A 15,615-nucleotide genomic window follows, 5' to 3' on the forward strand; every position below is an offset into this window, starting at 1 on the left:
CCGGACACACAGTCCCGGACACCCAGTCCTGGGTGTCCTGAGCTGCGTGTTCAGGACTGGGTGTCCGGTACTGTGTGTCCTAAGGTTTAAATACCTAGCCGCCCTAACCAGACGTACAATTGTCACAACAACTAGAACTGGTCCAACAAATCATTGTCTTCAGCGAGTCACTAGTTTCATCTTCCCTTCCCTTTACTAACTATTACTCCTTGTGAAGTCATTGTATGTTCGCACTATCTTTTGTCTTCACTGAGTGACTGCGTGTTCTGTGTGGCTTCACAATATCTTCCTACCTGATCCTTACTACATTGCTGCTATTAGTCATTGTGCTTTCACTCTATTGAATACTTGACTATGGCTTGCCTAGTGTAGTCTACCTTCCGCTGCAGGGTAATAGGTTTATTTCTATCATTTGTCTTCATAACTTCCATGTTTTGAAGACTTTCATAAAAATCTCCTATTCACCCCCCTCTAGTCGATATAATGCACTTTCAATTGGTATTAGAGCAAGGTGCTCCCTTGTTCTGTGTGATTCGATTTAGCCACCTGGAGTTTTAGCTATGTCGACTGCAGGGATAATTAAAGTCTCCGATGCGTGCCCCGTCTTTGATGGAACTGAATATCCCTACTGGAAGAATAAGATGCGCATGCATCTTGAAGCCATTGACGTCGACCTATGGTATGTCGTCAAGAACGGCGTTCCCAAGGCTGGAGAAGGTGTCACTGCTACTGATGTCAAGAAGTTCGTTCAACTGGACTCTACTGCCAAGAATATCATCTGTGGTCATCTGACCAAAGGACAGTATGTCCGTGTGAGTGCTTTGGAAACATCTAAGCTGGTCTGGGACTGGCTCTCCAAGGTCAATAAAGGCGTCTCAACACAGAGAGATCAGAGAATCAGTGTCCTTCACAACCTCTTCAACCGCTTCAAGCGAAATGACAATGAGAATGTCCAGCTCACATTTGACCAACTCACTGACATCACAAATGAGCTTCAAGCCCTCGGCGCTACTGAGATCACCAAACATGAAGTCGTCAAGACACTACTGAGATCACTTGATAGTTCGTTTGACACCCTAGCCCGGATGATTCAAGAACGTCCTGATTTCAAGACACTCGATCCGTCTGACATACTTGAGAGGCTCAACACACATTAGTTTCAGCTTTCTAAGAAAAGAGATATCTACGGTCCAAACTATGGGCGAACTCGTGCCTTGAAGGCAAAAGCTGTCTCCTCATCCGAGGAAGAATCTGACAGCAGTTCGGATGTTCCTGAAGACATTGGAAGGGAACTTGCTATGCTTGTGAAGAAGTTCCAAAAGTTCACCAAGAAGAAAGGTTTCAGAAAGTCTTCCCGATCAAGCTCAAGGAATGATGAAGCTTCTGCTCACGACTACAAGAAGAAAACATGTCACAAGTGCAAGAAACCTGGCCACTTCATCTCTAAGTGTCCACAGTGGGACAATGAGAACAAAAAGAAGAAGAAGAGCAAGGAATATGACTCTGACGACAAGAAGAAGAAAAAATACTCAAAGTCTTCTTCCAAGTCTTCCTCAAAGTCTTCATCACACAAGAAGAGCTCATCTGGCAAGGCACGTGCGTTTGTTGGCAAGGAAATGGATTCAGAGGAGGAGTCCGCTTCCGAGGAGGCGGAGGTGGAGTCTGAGGAGGAGTCCGATTCAGGCGTCGCAAGTCTGGCTACTACATACGTTGCCAAGTCCATCTTCAACACTGAAGACAATGACTTCATCACCGACACCGATGCAAATGACAAGGACTACTCCGCTTCTACCTACTGCTTCATGGCACGCGGTGCCAAGGTAAACACATGCACTACTCACTATCAAACATCTAGTGACGATGACTCTGATTGTGATTCAAAACCCAGCTACAAAACACTTGCTAAAATTGCAACTGAACAACAGAAAGCTATGGAACATATTCAAAAACTGTTAGACAGAAGCGATGATCTGTTAGGTGCTGAAATGACTCGATCTGAATCCTTAATTGAAGACATAAAAAATCTTCACGTTAAGTATGAGGAACTTGAAAGTCGTCATGAAACTCTCTCAACAACTCATGAAAAGCTTTCCTATGATTATCTTCAAAGGAAGCAAGATCTTGAGAAATTGAGAGCGGCTCATGAAGATCTTCAAAAGGAAAACGAGTCACTTCGCGCCAAACAGATCAGTTCCGCTCAGGAAGGATTTGAACCACCATGTCTTAAATGCATTGAGCGTGATAATGCTACTTCTGTTGCTGAATGTTCTACTGCTACTACTGTTGCAATATCTTCAACTGTTGATGTGGTAACTAACCCCTCTGCTGAGGATACCACTGCTATTGCTGATGAGAATGCTAGGTTGAAGACATTGCTTGAAACAGGGATGTACAAAAGTCTTAAAGGGCATCAGACACTATGTGATGTCCTCAAAAAGCAGATTCTGAACCGAAACCCGAGGAAAGAGGGTGTTGGGTTTGTAAGGAAAATGAATGCTGATGGCTCTTACTGGAAACCTGAGCAGTACCCCAAAACCGCGTGGGTTGCTGCAAAGGAACCTTCAGCAGATCCATCCAATCTATCAGGCTTCACTTGTGCTAACCCCATTATCATTGATGAATCCCTTGATGCAAACTATAAACTGTTTAAGAATCAGAATGGTGAAGTGTTTGCTAGGTACATTGGTACTAACTGCAGGAATGGACCGCCTATGAAGAAGATCTGGGTTCCGAAAAGGTGTCTGGAGAATCTTCCTGTGAATGTCATCATGACACCTCACGTGAAGAAGACAAACCTCAGACCAAAGGCTTCATACGGTCCAAAGAATTCATACATACAGAGGACTCACCTGAGTTGCACTAACGCAAATGTTTTGCAGGGAAACCATAATCAGGCATATGAATATGAGAGCGGTTCATCAAACCGCCATGTTCATAAGACCAAGAACTATTCTGCTTATTCTTATGAGTACTATTGTCCACCTGCAAGACTGTTTGCTAGGGCTCCAAAGCCAAAGTTCTCAGATGCTGCACTTAGACTTATTGCTTCTAAGCCACCCTTGAAGATGTGGGTGGCTAAGAAAGCTTAACTCTCTTTTGCAGGGAAAGGTCTCCAGCAGAAAACCAAAATCGTCTGACGCTATTCCTGGGGACCTTAAACATCTTGTAGGGCGCAAGATCAAATTCCCGAATGGTCTTACTATGTACTTCGTTCCTGAATCGCTTGCTACTCTCCCTATTAGTCCTAATCTGGATCTAAGCTTTCATAACCCACTGGTTCGTCAAATGTTTTTGCTTCACAATGCTCTTCGTGAAGCCTATCCCCCTAACTGCACTGTAGGGTACGACACCAGCGTCTTCAGAATGGATTATTGATAGTGGGTGTACAAATCACATGACTGGCAAAAGAAGCCTTCCTATGGACTCAACCTTACGTCCATCCGACAAGAGCCACATCACATTTGCTGACACTGGTAAAAGTAAGGTATTGGGTCTAGGTAGAGTTGCAATCTCAAGGGATCAACACATGGATAAAGTCATGCTTGTTGAATCCCTTGGCTTCAACTTAATGTCTGTCTCAATGCTTTGCGATTTAAACATGATCATAATATTTGGAAAATATCGTTGCCTTGTTCTAATGGAATCTGACAAGTCTCTAGTATTTGAAGGGTATCGAAAAGATGATTTGTACGTGGTAGATTTCTCAGCAGGACCACAGCTTGCCGTATGTCTTCTAGCAAAAGCTTCAGAATGTTGGCTCTGGCATCGGAGGCTTGGGCATGCTGGCATGAGGAACCTCCACACCCTGGCAAAGAAGAAGCATGTCATAGGCATCGAGGGCGTCAAGTTCAAGAAAGATCACTTATGCGGTGCCTGTGAGGCAGGAAAGATGACGAGGGCCAAACATCCCTCGAAGACAATCATGACCACTACTCGACCCTTCGAACTGCTTCACATGGATCTTTTCGGTCCCACTCATTACTCAACTCTTACTACTACTGCTTGTCTCTATGGCTTTGTCATTGTTGATGATTATTCTAGATATACTTGGGTGCACATAATCCTTTACAAGACTGAAGTGCAGGATGTCTTCAGACGCTTCGCCAATCGAGCAATGAACAACTATGGCACCAAGATAAAGCATATCAGAAGTGACAATGGCACTGAATTCAAGAACACTGGCCTTGATACATATCTTGATACCTTGGGCATCACACATGAATTCTCAGCCCCGTACACGCCACAGCAGAATGGGGTCGTCGAACGCAAGAACAGAACACTCATTGAGATGGCCAGAACGATGCTAGATGAATACAAGACTCCAAGAAAATTATGGCCTAAAGCCATTGATACTGCATGCCATACAATCAATCGTGTTTATCTTCACAAGATTCGGAACAAGACATCTTATGAGCTCCTTACTGGCAAGAAGCCAAATGTCAGTTACTTCAGAGTATTTGGCGCCAGGTGCTGGATCAAGGACCCACATCACACCTCAAAGTTTGCACCAAAAGCACATGAGGGTTTTATGCTTGGATATGGAAAGGATTCGCACTCCTACAGAGTCTTCAATCTCTTTCATTACAAAGTGGTTGAAACAGTGGATGTGCGGTTCGATGAGACCAACGGTTCACAAAGAGAGCAATTGCCAAATGTGCTAGATGAAGTTCCATCCAGTGAATCAATCAAGCTAATGGGAACTGGAGAAATTATACCTTCTGAAGCTCATCCTGAAGAAGAACTTATCATCTCAGCACCTGATCAACATGAAGACAATGCTCAGCCTGAAGACATTCCTTCTAACAACGACAATGATCAGCAAGAGCAAAATCTTCGCCCTGTACATCCTCGCGTTGTCAATGAATTGCAGATTGAAAGAATAATTGATAGCATCAATGCACCCAGTCCACTCACTCGTTCAAGGGCAACTCAGCTGGCAAATTTCTGTGGGCACTTCGCATTCGTCTCAATAACAGAACCCAAGAAAGTTGAAGAAGCCTTCATGGAACCTGAATGGATTCAAGCTATGCAAAAAGAGCTTCAACAGTTTGAGCTGAATAATGTATGGGAACTGGTTAAGCATCCTGATCCACGGAAGCACAATACAATAGGCACCAAATGGATATACCGCAACAAGCAAGATGAGCATGGTCAAGTTGTCAGAAACAAAGCTCGTCTCGTTGCTCAAGGATATACTCAAGTGGAAGGCATTGACTTCAATGAAACATTTGCTCCTGTGGCTAGACTTGAAGCCATACGCATACTGCTGGCCTATGCAAATCATCATAACAAACTTCTATATCAAATGGATTTGAAGAGTGCTTTTCTCAATGGCAAGATTGAAGAAGAAGTGTATGTTGCACAACCGCCTGGCTTTGAAGATCCAAAACATCCTGACATGGTATACAAGCTCAACAAGGCACTGTATGGCCTCAAACAAGCCCCTCGGGCCTGGTATGACACACTCAAATACTTCCTGAAGAGCAAAGGCTTCATACCTGGTTCCCTAGACCCCACTCTCTTCACGAAGACATATGATGGTGAATTGTTTGTGTCCCAAATATATGTGGATGACATTATCTTCGGCTGCACCAATCAGAAGTACAGTGAAGAGTTTGGATATATGATGCAAGAGCAATATCAGATGTCCATGATGGGAGAGCTGAAGTTCTTCCTCGGTCTTCAAATATGACAACAACGCAACAACATCTTCATATCTCAAGAGAAGTATCTCAAAGATTGCCTGAAGAAGTTTGGTATGCAAGACTGCAAAGGCTTCACGACACCAATGCTAGCCAAACATCATCTGGGTCCCGACGACAATGGTAAAGAGTTCGATCAAAAGGTATACCGCTCCATGATTGGTTCTTTACTTTATCTATGTGCATCTAGGCCAGATATTATGCTTAGTGTTTGCATGTGTGCTCGATTTCAAGCGGCACCAAAGGAGTCGCATCACTTAGCTGTGAAGCGAATTCTTCGATATTTGGCTCACACCCCAACTCTAGGATTATGATATCCAAAGGGCTCAGAGTTTGATCTGGTTGGATTCTCGGATGCTGATTATGCTGGTGACAAAGTTGATCGCAAGTCTACATCAGGCACATGTCACTTTCTGGGACGATCACTTGTATGTTGGTCTTCAAAGAAGCAGAACTGTGTATCTCTCTCCACTGCTGAATCTGAAAACATTGCTGCTGGATCTTGCTGCGCTCAGCTTCTGTGGATGAAGCAAACGCTCAAAGACTATGGCATTCATCTGAAGCAAGTGCCACTCTACTGCGACAATGAAAGCGCCATCAAGATTGCCAACAACCCAGTTCAGCACTCGAAGACAAAGCACATTGAAATTCGTCATCACTTTCTCAGAGATCATGTTGTGAAGAAAGATATTGATATCATACATGTCAACACTGAAGAGCAATTGGCAGATATCTTCACCAAGCCCTTGGATGAGAAGAGATTTTGCAAGTTATGGTGTGAGCTAAATATCCTGGAATCCTCAAATGTCCTGTGATCAGGCACACATCCTAACCCTTATGCATATTGATGACTTAGATGTGCAACACATGAAGTAAAGTATATCTTCAATCAATGAAGACATACATTCTAAGTGTGAATACATTAATGTGAAATTTGACTTCGGAGCGCCATGATAATTGTGCGCCGTGTCTGGGTCTAATACTTCCTATACGGTGGGTAACGCCACCACCAAACGTTCTATTTTCAAGTGTTTCATTCATGGTGTTACCTTGCTATGTCTTCACATTTGGTTTGGCTTCAATCTCAACATATCTTCATGATTATCTTCACTATGTTGATTATATATATATATATATATATATATATATATATATATATATATATATACTAGTGTTCTGTCCTCTACAGCATTCACTTATAGCTATGTCTTCTTGTTGAATCTTTTGAACTAAGTGAATGTGATCGGACCCTAACCTCTCTATGCTTTCTATCTCAAATTCTATCTCTCCAAATCATATGCATTCTATCGAAATTGTCGAATGTCTTCTCTGCGTTCTTGTCAGCAGAAGATACAGAGACAACCATTAAGTCCGTTTTCAATGCTCATTCCTCCACATGAAACCCGGAGAAGTAGGAACGACCACTCGACAATCCAGGCATGCGTGGGACGTGGAAGAAACCCCAAAATTCCGCATAATGGCCACGTGTTCCTCAGATGCGCCAGGGGCAGCTGTGTAATAACGCAGTGCCGCCCTTGTACCTATAAATACACACTTCACGGCGGTCATTATCTCTTCTTCCACTCTCGCACAAACCCTAGCGCCACCGCTAGCCCTCGACAACGCCGACGACGAAGCGCTTCGCTACCGCAACCTCTCCGACGCCGTCTTCACGCCGACCGCGGACATCGTCCTCTCCGCCGTCGCCGTAGGTGTCCTCCGTTGCCAAGTTAGGGCATGGAAGATTGAACTGCTCGGCCTCATCTTCCACTCCGTCTAGCCGTTCTTAGTGTGGTAAATACAACTTCCTTTTTACGGCACCGTTGATCCTATGGCTTTGTCACTTTCTACCACAAGCAATTTCTATTCACACAAGTTAGATCTCTCTCATACTGCATCTCATAACATGCCTAGTATATTCACTTATGCTTCACAAAGTAGTTAGATTCCTCACTTGTACTGATCTCTGGATTCGTACAAATCTGGAATCAACTCCTTATCTATGAGTGAACGTCTTCGCACGATGAGGTCAATGTCTTCTAAACTGATTTATATTCAAAATCTTCTGAGAATGCATATGACCTCTTCCCCTTCCCTTGCACCTTAATGTTGTCACAGGTACATGTCCGTGGGAGAATCCCTTGGTTCTCATAGTCTGATTCATTTGCAGAATTCTTACAGCATCATATAAATTCTCCCGAAGCAAGTTCCTGTTTGTCCAGCAAGCGAAAATCTTTGAAGCCTTTGAATGTGTTGAAGCCTTTCAGTTTAAAGTTCATGGCTTTAGAGAAATCAGCAAGGAATTGTGGCAGAAAGCATCATGGAGAAACATCTAGAGATCTGCCAGATGACCTCTCAAAACTGTACAAGACAGATCCTGAAGAGGATTACAATCAGCGCAAGACCCGAATCCAATGGATTCGAAGATATTGGGCAGAACAATGGTTCAAATACCGATCTGTAACCCAGGAATATGCTGAGAAAAATGCCATCAAGAGACCATGGGGAGACATCCTATACAAGAATCTTCAATCCAGGTCCAGAGATGAAGCCATTGAACAAGGCTTCTATCCCTGCATGGTCCGTGGGCCACAGCCTGTTGATGCACACCCATCGTCACTACTATGGTGTCGTGACGACATTCTGTTCAAGCGCAACTTCCAGTTTTCCCAGAACTCAGCGAAGAAAAACAAGAAGACATTGGGACTAGACTTCAACCCTGGTCCCTCAGCTCCAAGGGATGATGGCACACGACATGCAGAACCCAATGTCATTGGTCCTTTCTACAACCTTGAAGGCCTCATCACCCATATCTTGGTTCAAGGGACTGCAGTGAATGAGCCTGCAGCTGACGCTGAATCGGATGAAGCGCCTACAGCGCCGAAGCCAAAGAAGTTGAAGAAGCCTAAAGCTTCAAAGCCTGCCCCTTCGTCAAAAATCTCACGGGAGAAGCCACTGGCAATTGCACCTCCTGAAGACAGTGTGCAGTCTGAAGATTTATCATGCATCTCCAAGCCCCAGAAGGTCAAGATGCCTCTGCCACACACCGGCCAAGAGCTAACAGCTGCTGCCATTCTGCGCAATGATGCCATTGATCTGTCAAGTGATGAAGATCTTGCAGATGACGCTCTTGAGCAACTCATCAAGAGCAAAGAAGAAGCAGAAATCTTCAATGATCTGCCTCTCTTTGATGTAACAATCATCCACAACTTCATTGATGAATGGTTTGACACGCCAAACATCAGCTTCGACGATCTCCAACTACCTATTGGCCTCAGTGTCGCCTTCCATGGCGCCATTGCTTCAGAGCTAGCTATCGCCCAGAGCATTGTTGAACTGAAGCAGAAGATTGACTTTGAGAAATCTTAGTTCAAGAAGCATATGGCCAAGCTCAGCGTGCAAGAGGTGAAGAACTTCAAGATTATGCTGCATGAGCTCAAGGAAGCCTTTCTCAAGAAACGTGCAGAAGCTCAGGGTTCACATGAGCGCATGAAGGTTCTGGCTAATAAATGTGTGCAAGCCTACAATGAGGCTGAGAAGCATAAGGCCCTTGGGCGTCCTGGCATCGACCCCAGGATGGCCGCAAAGAAGATGAAGAAGCCCGCTACGGCTGAACCTGACGCACCAAGGCAGGAAGCAGATCCCATTGTCTTCCCAACTTGAATGTCTGGCTCAAAGCCAAAAAGCCGGTCAACCGCTTCAGAGCTGAAGAAGACGAGGACTGCTGAGGCTGAAGCCAGGAAGAGGAAACATCCTGATGCCTCTGCTACTGCCCCCTCCAAGAAGAAGAGGAAGACAAAGAAAGAACGGGCTACTCCCAAAGAGCCCTTGATTGTTGAACCAATTTCCATGGTTCACCCCGACGCCGATCCACAAGAACGTCAACTGACTGTCCATGAGCCTGCTTTCACAGAGGCTCATGAAGCTGAAGACTTTCCAGCAGTTGATCCCATCGCTGCTAAAGACATTGGTCACCATGACCATGTTGAAGATGATGCAGCCCTTCCTCAGCTAGAGCACCAACAGGTATCATCGCCTGTGCTCACGCACAGTGAACTCATCAGCATTGGTCTTCCACTGACGCCAATTGCACAAGATGCTTCATGGGCGGATCGCCCACAAGAGGAAGAAGACTTTGAGGCCCAGCCAACAGCAACTCCACAGGCATCACCCGCGTTGCGCAGGCTTCGCAAAGGTCCAAGGCCTCAAGTCTCTGCTGAAGACAATCCGGCTGCATCAGCCGCTGAAGAAGAAGTCCCACAAGTTGCCACTCCCCTGTCCCACCAAGAAGCGGTTCTTGAGGAGAACGTGATCGTGGCCGACCCTCCTACTCGTCAAGTGGAGGTTGAACATCTTGAGGCTGCCACCACCAACACCACTGAAGCCACTGACGCTGTCATGGCTGAAGACTATGTTACAACACAAGGTGGCAAATAAGTAGCAGACGACCATCGAGTTTAAGTGTTACAACTCAAAGAACCAAATGTAGCAAAACGAGAGTTGTAAGAACGAAGCAAAATATAAAGCACCTGCCCATATGGACCCGCTTGAAGACTATCAACCTCCACTTGCCTGGCTTTCTCAGCCGGCGGCAACGACTTCCACTAACAAAGATTGTACTGGCCCAAAACCCAATCCAAAGTTGGGGGCTCCTGCGCAACCTCGTTCGGCGGCGTGTAGGGGTCCTTGTCGTTGCTATTCGAGTGAGCATCCTCGGGGGGCGGCGACTCCTTGTCGGCGCGTGGGCAAACCGGCGGCGCCATGGCAAAGATTAGAGAGAGAGAGGGAGAGGGCGATCCAGGGGAGGATGTAGATGAGAATGCGGGCGGGACGATGTGAGCAAGGTTGTATTTATTGGCGGCCAAAATCTAGATCAACAGGAACAGTACACACGCCGGTCGCCAGAATTTACGAGCACTGTAGTTTGAATTACACATGATTCCCGCAGCCAAATCCGTGTGTGAACTTAATAGCTGACAGTTTCCAATATAGAACTGTGTCTGATTAATGACCCCCGCCACTCACCTGCCAAACCTCAAGCCGCGAAATAGAGTGCTAATCGTGTGGAGGTCCGTTGTCTTGCCAGATCGTTACATTTTATTTTTTGAACACCATATATTTACATCGTCTGATGATCTTTTAACTCGCACACAAGTACGCAAAAATATGATTTTTCAAACCGTTATGCTTAGCCATTGCATGTAGGTGTAGTTCAAATTTGAATTACGGTCATTAAATGGCTAGAAAATAACATGACAATTGTACTAGTGCACATTAAACGAAGAAAAATTTGAAGGCCGTAAGAGGAAGCTATCTCCCGTTCGTCATGAAACATGCATTATTCCCTCTCGGAACCATGAGCGTTCTAGTGAGTTGCTCCGGTTTGAGAGGGGTGTGTGTCCAAACTTTCGTCAAACAGGCCAATTTTTTTTTACCACGTCATCTTGGTGGCATGACATTACATCAAGCAAGGTTTCATGTTTTTCTGATCATTTTTTTTGGAATTAAAATGCCATGGCACTCCATGCTTGTGTCCATGCCGTCAGACCAATATGTTTCAAAATTCCTTCTAATTTAATGATCATGGAATTAACTCGCACACAAGTACACAAATATGTGTTTTCAAACTGTTATGGTTAGTTGTTGCATGTTCATGTAGTTCAAATTTGAATTGCGGTCATTAAATGGCTAGAAAATCACTTAAATGTCTTTATAAGGTCAAATGACCCCAAACTTTTTCCAAATTTTCACATGGCAGTTGTATTAGTGCATGCTAAACGTAGAAATTTTTTTGAAGGCCGTAAGAGGAAGTTATCTCCCGTTCATCATCAAACATGCATTGTTCCCTTTCGGAACCACGAGCCGTCTAGTGAGTTGCTCCGGTTTGTGAGGGGGGTGTGTCCAAACTTTTGTCAAACTGGCCAATTTTTTAGCACATCATCTTGGTGGCATGACATTACATCAAGCAAGGTTTCATGTTTTTCTGATCATTTTTTATTTTTTGAAATTTAAATGTCATGGCACTCCATGGAGGTGTCCATGCCGTGAGACCAATATGTTTGAAAATTCCTTTGAATTTACTGCACATGGAATTAACTCGCACACAAGTACACAAATATGATTTTTTTTCAAACCGTTATGGTTAGCTGTTGCATGTAGATGTAGTTCAAATTGAAATTATGGACATTAAATTTCTAGAAAATGACTTAAATGACTTTAAAAGGTTAAATGACCACTGAAATTTTCCAAATTTTCACATGACTGTTCTATTAGTGCACATTAAATGTAGAAAAAATTGAAGGTTGTAAGCGGCTGTTATCTCCTGTTCGTCATCGAACATGCATTGTTCCCTCTCGGAAACACGAGCCTTCTAGTGAGTTGCTTCGGTTAGTGAGGGGTGTGTGTCCAAACTTTCGTCAAACATGCCAATTGCCACATCATCTTGGTGGCATGACATTACATCAAGGAAGGTTTCATGTGTTTCTGATCAATTTTTAATTTTTTGGAATTAAAATGCCATGTCACTCCATGCATGCGTCCATGCCGTGAGACCAATATGTTTGAAAAATTCCTTCTAATTTACTGCACAAGGAATTAACTCGCACACATGTACACAAATATGATTTTTCAAACCGTTATGGTTAGCCATTGCATGTTCATGTAGTTCAAATTTGAATTGCGGTCATTAAATGGCTAGAAAATCACTTAAATGTCTTTATAAGGTCAAATGACCCCAAAATTTTTCCAAATTTTCACATGACAGTTGTATTAGTGCATGTTAAACGAAGAAATTTTTTTTGAAGGCCATAAGAGGAAGTTATCTCCCGTTCGTCATCAAACATGCATTGTTCCATTTCGGAACCACGAGCCCATCTAGTGAGTTGCTCCGGTTTGTGAGGGGGGTGTGTCCAAACTTTCGTTAAACTAGCCAATTTTTTGCCACATCATCCTGGTGGCATGACATTACATCAAGCAAGGTTTCATGTTTTTCTGATCGTTTTTTATTTTTTGAAATTTAAATGTCATGGCACTCCATGCAGGTGTCCATGCCGTGAGACCAATATGTTTCAAAATTCCTTTGAATTTACTGCACATGGAATTAACTCGCACACAAGTACACAAATATGATTTTTTTTTTCAAACTGTTATGGTTAGCTGTTGCATGTAGATGTAGTTCAAATTGAAATTACGAACATTAAATTGCTAGAAAATGACTTAAATGACTTTAAAAGGTCAAATGACCACTGAAATTTTCCAAATTTTCACATGACTGTTCTATTAGTGCACATTAAATGTAGAAAACATTGAAGGTTGTAAGGGGCTGTTATCTCCCGTTCGTCATCGAACATGCATTGTTCCCTCTCGGAAACACGAGCCTTCTAGTGAGTTGCTTTGGTTAGTGAGGGGTGTGTGTCCAAACTTTCGTCAAACATGCCAATTGCCACATCATCTTGGTGGCATGACATTACATCAAGGAAGGTTTCATGTGTTTCTGATCGATTTTTAATTTTTTGGAATTAAAATGCCATGGCACTCCATGCATGCGTCCATGCCGTGAGACCAATATGTTTGAAAAATTCCTTCTAATTTACTGCACAAGGAATTAACTCGCACACATGTACACAAATATGATTTTTCAAACCGTTATGGTTAGCCATTGCATGTTCATGTAGTTCAAATTTGAATTGCGGTCATTAAATGGCTAGAAAATCACTTAAATGTCTTTATAAGGTCAAATGACCCCAAAATTTTTCCAAATTTTCACATGACAGTTGTATTAGTGCATGTTAAACATAGAAAAAAATTTGAAGGCCATAAGAGGAAGTTATCTCCCGTTCGTCATCAAACATGCATTGTTCCATTTCGGAACCACGAGCCGTCTAGTGAGTTGCTACGGTTTGTGAGGGGCTGTGTCCAAACTTTCGTCAAACTAGCCAATTTTTTGCCACATCATCCTGGTGGCATGACATTACATCAAGCAAGGTTTCATGTTTTTCTCATCATTTTTTATTTTTTGAAATTTAAATGTCATGGCACTCCATGCAGGTGTCCATGTCGTGAGACCAATATGTTTGAAAATTCCTTTGAATTTACTGCACATGGAATTAACTCGCACGCAAGTACACAAATATGATTTTTTTCAAACCGTTATGGTTAGCTGTTGCATGTAGATGTAGTTCAAATTTAAATTACGGATATTAAATGGCTAGAAAATGACTTTACAAGGTCAAATGACCACTGAAATTTTCCAAATTTTCACATGATTGTTCTATTAGTGCACATTAAATGTAGAAAAAATTGAAGGTTGTAAGGGGCTGTTATCTCCCGTTCGTCATCAAACATGCATTCTGTAAGTGCATCTAGTGCCCCTTAGTGATTTTGGTGTATTGAAGACTTATAGGTTAAGGGACTAATGCGTGTGTGAGTGTACACATGTCTATAAGTCTATGAGGAGTTTGATATTTACAGGAAAAGTCGACCCCTAAAAATGAATATCTTCGACTGAAGATTTTGGTATTTCTGAAGACTTTCATGAAGACTTTGAAAGTGAAGAAATTGGTGTGTCCGTGAAGACTTGATATTCATGCAAGAAATATGATGCTTGAAGACTTTCGTGTTCATAGTTTTGTTTTTATCTTTCTTGAGTCATAGGAAACACCGTGCTGTTAAAGGGGGTCGAGGAAATACTAAGGAAAAATTTCCATGTGATGCTCAACTCAAAATCCTACACCTACCAATCCCTTCGAGTGAAGCCATTGGAAATCTTATACAGTTCAGTCAATTTCTTCAGTGACAGAGGCGAAGTTCTTCTGGTCTCTGAGAAATTTGTCCTGACTGAGGAGTTAGGAATTCGCCAGTGCGGATTGCCTACTAAGTGAGGAACATGATAGCCCTGAGGATTTTACTACTCAAAATTCCGACCGTTGTTGTGCTATGCGCCAGCTGTCCCCAAATATCTATCCACCTAATAGTCATATCATTGAAGGGCATTTATGTCTTATCATGTCAGGCTGCTCCCTAGGCTATAATAGCCGCCCCCTACAACCACTGGCTGGTTGGCTGCTCCGAGAGAAACTGACACTTGTCATTTGAGAGCAACCCATCCTCCGAGGACTTTGAGCGAAAATCATCAAGTGAGGAAAAACCAAAAACCCAAAACCCAAACACCTACAAACCCCAAGTGATTGAGCATCACTGAAGAGATTGATCCTGAGTGGATCCGACGCTTGTTACCTTTGAAGATTGTGCTTCTTCCATACGGTTAGGCGTCATGGTCTAGAGCATCCAAGAGGATTTGTGGATCGCCGAGTGACCAAGTTTGTGAAGGTTTGGAAGTCGCCTGAAGACTTACCACGAGTGATTGGACGAGGTCTATGTGACCTTAGTTCAAGGAGAATACGGTGAGGACTGGGTGTCTTGGACTAAGTGTCCTTGACTGGGTGTCCGGGACTGTGTGTCCTCGAGTTTAAATACTTAGCCGCTCCAACCAGACGTACAACTGAGACAGCAGTTGGAACTGGTCTACCAAATCATTGTCTTCACCGAGCTTACTGGTTCTATTTCCTTAACTCTTTCATTTCCTCATAACTGTGATGTATGTTTGTTCATATCTGTGTTTGAAGACTTTGACTGAAGACTTTCTCAATTTCCTCAGTTCAATTTCTTCAGTCTGTTTGTCTTCATCCTGTGTTATCCTGTGATTACGCTTCCTGTACTCTGTGCCTGTCTTCATTTCATCATGATGACTATGCTTGCATTCTGTGTGTTTACTTTTGAGTACTTATTCCACTGCTAGTAGTTCTTCGCTAAGGAATTTCCTCATCGGCAAATTCCTCAGTGAAGAATTTTGTAAAAATCGCCTATTCACCCCCCCTCTAGTCGATATAACGCACTTTCAATTGGTATCAGAGCA

The sequence above is a fragment of the Triticum dicoccoides genome, chromosome 1A (assembly GCF_002162155.2).
Source record: "Triticum dicoccoides isolate Atlit2015 ecotype Zavitan chromosome 1A, WEW_v2.0, whole genome shotgun sequence".
NCBI classification, from domain to species: domain Eukaryota; kingdom Viridiplantae; phylum Streptophyta; class Magnoliopsida; order Poales; family Poaceae; genus Triticum; species Triticum dicoccoides.